This window comes from Ochotona princeps, chromosome 17, assembly GCF_030435755.1.
Source record: "Ochotona princeps isolate mOchPri1 chromosome 17, mOchPri1.hap1, whole genome shotgun sequence".
NCBI lineage: Eukaryota > Metazoa > Chordata > Mammalia > Lagomorpha > Ochotonidae > Ochotona > Ochotona princeps.
This window is the reverse complement of record NC_080848.1, coordinates 43,167,730-43,173,729: the sequence shown is the minus strand read 5'-3', so window position 1 is coordinate 43,173,729 and position 6,000 is coordinate 43,167,730.

Sequence of the window (6,000 nt, the reverse complement as noted above, 5' to 3'; positions counted from 1 at the left end):
CCTGTTGGGTCACTTCCGGTGCCATGCACATTGAGCCCAGTGGGAAGGAATCAAGCAGCTTGAGCACCCACACAAAACGAACATGGAGCTCCTCACTCAAGGCGCTCAAAACCCTACAGCCAAGGACAAGTTCAGTGCGCAAGCCATTTCCCGCTGCCATGGAAACCAAGTGCTCTGGCAGCACATATGTCTGAAAGTGGATATGACACCTAGGGAACTCTGTTTGGTGGTGAATGGCAAATGCCCGAAGCAGCAGTACAGCTCTTGCAGTGCCAAAACAACTCCACCTGCCTCATAAACTTCACATACCATCAGCTGTCCTGGCAGCTATTTTGGAATTTATTTTGGATCACTTCCGGTCCCATGCCCATTGAGCCCAGTGGGAGGAATAAAGAAGCTTGAGCACCCACACAAAACTAACATGGAGCTCCTCACTCAAGGCGCTCAAAACCCCACAGCCAAGGACAAGTTCAGTGCCCAAGACATTTCCCGCTGCCATGGAAACCAAGTGCTCTGGCAGCACATATGTCTGAAACTGGATATGACACCTAGGGAAGGGAGTGTGCTGGTAAATGGCAACTGGAAGAAGCAACAGCACAGCTCTTGCAGTGCCAAAACAACTACACCTGCCCTATGAACTTAACATACCATCAGCTCTCCTGGCAGCTATCTAGGAAACCCTGTTGGGTCACTTCCGGTCCCATGCCCATTGAGCCCAGTGGGATGGAATCAAGCAGCTTGAGCACCCACACAAAACGAACATGGAGCTCCTCACTCAAGGCGCTCAAAACCCCACAGCCAAAGACAAGTTCAGTGCCAAAGCCATTTCCCGCTGCCATGGAAACCAAGTGCTCTGGCAGCACATATGTCTGAAAGTGGATATGACACCCAGGGACGGGAGTGTGTTCGTGAATGGCAACCGCCCGAAGCAGCAGCACAGCTCTTCCACTGCCAAAACAAGTCCACCTGCCTCATGAACTTCACATACCATCAGCTGTCCTGGCAGCTAGCCAGGAAACGCTGTTGCCTCACTTCCGGTCCCATGCCCATTGAGCCCAGTGGGATGGAATCTAGCAGCTTGAGCACACACACAAAACGAATATGGAGCTCCTCACTCAAGGCGCTCAAAACCCCACAGCCAAAGACAAGTTCAGTGCCCAAGCCATTTCCCGCTGCCATGGAAACCAAGTGCTCTGGCAGCACATATGTCTGAAAGTGGATATCACATCTAGGGAAGGGAGTGTGGTGGTGAATGGCAACTGCCCGAAGCAGCAGCACAGCTCTTCCAGTGCCAAAACAACTCCACCTGCCTCATGAAGTTCACATACCATCAGCTGTTCTGGCAGCTATCTAGGAAACCCTGTTGGCTCACTTCGGGTCCCATGCCCATTGAGCCCAGTGGGATGGAATCAAGCAGCTTGAGCACCCACACAAAACGAACATGAAGTTCCTCACTCAAGGCGCTGGAAACCCCACAGCGAAGGACAAGTTCAGTGCCCAAGCAATTTCAGGCTGCCATGGAAACCAAGTGCTCTGGCAGCACATATGTCTGAAAGTTGATACGACACCTAGGGATGGGAGTGTGCTGCTGAATGGCAACTGACCGAAGCAGCAGCACAGCTCTTCCAGTGCCAAAACAATTCCACCTGCCCTATGAACTTCACATAGCATCAGCTCTTCTGTCAGCTATCTAGGAAACCCTGTTGGCTCACTTCCGGTCCCATGCCCATTGAGCCCAGTGGGATGGAATCAAGCAGCTTGAGCACCCACACAAAACGAACATGGAGCTCCTCACTCAAGGCGTTCAAAACCCCACAGCCAAAGACAAGTTCAGTGCCCAAGCCATTTCCCGCTGCCATGGAAACCAAGTGCTCTGGCACCACATATGTCTGAAAGTGGATATGACACCTAGGGAACTCTGTTTGGTGGTGAATGGCAACTGCCCGAAGCAGCAGCACAGCTCTTCCAGTGACAAAACAACTCCACCTGCCTATGAACCTCACATACCATCAGCTCTTCTGGCAGCTATCTAGGAAACCCTGTTGGGTCACTTCCGGTCCCATGCACATTGAGCCCAGTGGGAGGAATCAAGCAGCTTGAGCACCCACACAAAACGAACATGGAGCTCCTCCCTCAAGGCGCTCAAAACCCCACAGCCAAGGACAAGTTCAGTGCCCAAGCCATTTCCCGCTGCCATGGAAACCAAGTGCCCTATCAGCACATATGTCTGTAAGTGGATATCACATCTAGGGAAGGGAGTGTGGTGGTGAATGGCAACTGCCCGAAGCAGCAGCACAGCTCTTCCAGTGACAAAACAACTCCACCTGCCCTATGAACCTCACATACCATCAGCTCTTCTGGCAGCTATCTAGGAAACCCTGTTGGGTCACTTCCGGTCCCATGCCCATTGAGCCCAGTGGGAGGAATCAAGCAGCTTGAGCACCCACACAAAACGAACATGGAGCTCCTCACTCAAGGCGCTCAAAACGTTACGGCCAAGGACAAGTTCAGTGATTAAGCCATTTCTCGCTGCCATGGAAACCAAGTGCTCTGGCAGCACATATGTCTGAAAGTGGATATGACACCTAGGGAAGGGAGTGTGGTGGTGAATGGCAACTGCCCAAAGCAGCAGCACAGCTCGTCCAGTGCCAAAACAACTCCATCTTCTCTATGAACTTCAGATACCATCAGCTCTTCTGGCAGCTATCTAGGAAACCCTGTTGGGTCACTTCCGGTCCCATGCCCATTGAGGACAGTAGGATGCATTCAAGCAGCTTGAGCACCCACACAAAACGAATATGGAGCTCCTCACACAAGGCGTTCAAAACCACACAAGCAGAGACAAGTTCAGTGCCCAAGCCATTTCCCGCTGCCATGGAAACCAAGTGCTCTGGCACCACATATGTCTGAAAGTGGATATGACACCTAGGGAAGAGATGGTGGTGGTGAATGGCAACTGCCCGAAGCAGCAGCACAGCTATTCCAATGTCAAAACTACTCCACCTGCCTCATGAACTTCACATACCATCAGCTGTCCTGGCAGCTATCATGGAAACCCTGTTGGGTCACGTCTGGTCCCAAGCCCATTGAGCCCAGTGGGATGGAATCTAGCAGCTTGAGCACCCACACAAAACGAACAAGGAGCTCCTCACGCAAGGCGTTCAAAACCACACAGCCAAAGACAAGTTCACTGCCTAAGCCATTTCCCGCTGCCATGGAAACCAAGTGCTCTGGCAGCACATATGTCTGAAAGTGGATATGACACCTAGGGAAGGGAGTGTGGTGGTGAATGGCAACTGGCCGAATAACAGCACAGCTCTTCCAGTGCCAAAACATCTCCACCTGCCTCATGAACTACACATACCATCAGCTGCGCTGGCAGCTATCTAGGAAACCTCTTTCCTCACTTCCGTTCCCATGCTCATTGAGCCTAGTGGGTTGGAATCAATCAGCTTTAGCACCCACACAAAACGTACATGGAGCTCCTCCCTCAAGGAGTTCAAAACCCCACAGCGAAAGACAAGTTCAGTGCCTAAGCCATTTCCTGCTGCATGGAAACCAAGTGCTCTGGCAGCACATATGTCTGAAAGTGGATATGACACCTAGGGAACTCTGTTTGGTGGTTAATGGCAACTGCCCGAAGCAGCAGCAGCACAGCTCTTCCACTGCTAAAACAACTCCACCTGCCTCATGAACTTCACATACCATCAACTGTCCTGGCAACTATTTTGGAATTTATTTAGGAACACTTCCGGTCCCATGCCCATTGAGCCCAGTGGGATGGAATCAAGCAGCTTGAGCACCCGCACAAAACAAACATGGAGCTCCTCACTCAAGGTGCTCAAAACTTTGCAGCCAAAGACAAGTTCAGTGCCCAAGCCATTTCCCGCTGCCATGGAAACTAAGTGCTCTGGCAGCACATATGTCTGAAAGTGGATATGACACCTAGGGAACTCTGTTTGGTGGTGAATGGCAACTGCCCGAAGCAGCAGCACAGCTCTTCCACTTCCAAAACAACTCCACTTGCCTCATGAACTGCACATACCATCAGCTCTTCTGCCAGCTATGTTGAAAACCCTGTTGGGTCACTTCCGATCCCATGCCCATTGAGCCTAGTGGGACGGAATCAAGCAGCTTGAGCACCCGCACAAGACGAACATGGAGCTCCTCACTCAATCCACTCAAAACTCCACAGCCAAAGACAAGTTCAGTGCCCAAGCCATTTCCCGCTGCCATGGAAACCAAGTGCTCTGGCAGCACATATGTCTGAAAGTGGATATAACACCTAGGGAAGGGAATGTGCTGGTGAATGGCAACTGCCCGAAGCAGCAGCACAGCTCTTCCAGTGACAAAACAACTCCACTTGCCTCATGAACTTGACATACCATCAGCTGTCCTGGCAGCTATCTAGGAAACCCTGTTGGGTCACTTCTGGTCCCATGCCCATTGAGCCCAGTGGGATGGAATCAAGCAGCTTGAGCATTAACACAAAACGAACATGGAGCTCCTCACTCAAGGCGCTCAAAACTCCACAGCCAAGGACAAGTTCAGTGCCTAATCCATTTCCCGCTGCCATGGAAACTAAGCGCTCTGGCAGAACATATGTCTGAAAGTGGATATGACACCTAGGGAACTCTGTGTGGTGGTGAATGGCAACTTCCCGAAGCAACAGCACAACTCCTCCACTGCCAAAACAACTCCACCTGCCCTATGAACTTCACATACCATCAGCTGTGCTGGCAGCTATCTAGGAAACCCTGCTGGCTCACTTCCGGTCCCATGCCCACTGAGCTCAGAGGGATGGAATTAAGCAGCTTGAGCACCCACACAAAACGAACATGGAGCTCTTCAATCCAGTCGCTCGAAACCCCACATCCAAAAAACAAGTTCAGTGCAAAAGCCATTTCCGGTTGCCATGGAAACCAAGTGCTCTGTCAGCACATATGTCTGAAGGTGGATATAAAACCCAGGGAACTCTGTTTGGTGGTGAATGGCAACTGCCCGAAGCAGCAGCACAGCTCTTCCACTTCCAAAACAACTCCACTTGCCTCATGAACTTCACATACCATCAGCTGTCCTGGCAGCTATCTAGGAAACCCTGTTGGGTCACTTCCGGTCCCATGCCCATTGAGCCCATTTTGATGGAATCAAGCATCTTGAGCACTCACACAAGACGAACATGCAGCTTCTCACTCAATCCACTCAAAACTAGACAGCCAAAGACAAGTTCATTGCCCAAGCCATTTCCCGCTGACATGGAAACCAAGTGCTCTGGCAGCACATATGTCTGAAAGTGCATATAACATCTAGGGAAGGGAGTGTGCTGGTGAATGGCAACTGCCGGAAGCAGCAGCACAGCTATTCCAATGCCAAAACAACTCCACCTGCCTCATGAACTTCACATACCATCAGCTGTCCTGGCAGCTAGCCAGGAAACCCTATTGGGTCACTTTCGGTCCCATGCCCATTGAGCCCAGTGGGATGGAATCAAGCAGCTTGAGCACCCACACAAAACGAATATGGAGCTCCTCACTCAAGGCGCTCAAAACCCCACAGCCAAAAAAACAAGTTCTGTGCCCAAGCCATTTCCCGCTGCCATGGAAACCAAGTGCTCTGGCAGCACATATGTCTGAAAGTGGATATGACACCTAGGGAAGGGAGTGTGCTGGTGAATGGCAACTGCCCAAAGCAACAGCACAGCTCTTCCAGTGCCAAAACAACTCCATCTCCTCTATGAACTTCACATACCATCAGCTCTTCTGGCAGCTATCTAGGAAACCCTGTTGGGTCACTTCCGGTCCCATGCCCATTGAGGACAGTGGGATGGATTCAAGCAGCTTGAGCACCCACACAAAACGAATATGGAGCTCCTCACTCAAGGCGTTCAAAACCACACAAGCAGAGACAAGTTCAGTGCCCAAGCCATTTCCCGCTGCCATGGAAAACAAGTGCTCTGGCAGCACATATGTCTGAACGTGCATATGACACCTAGGGAAGGGA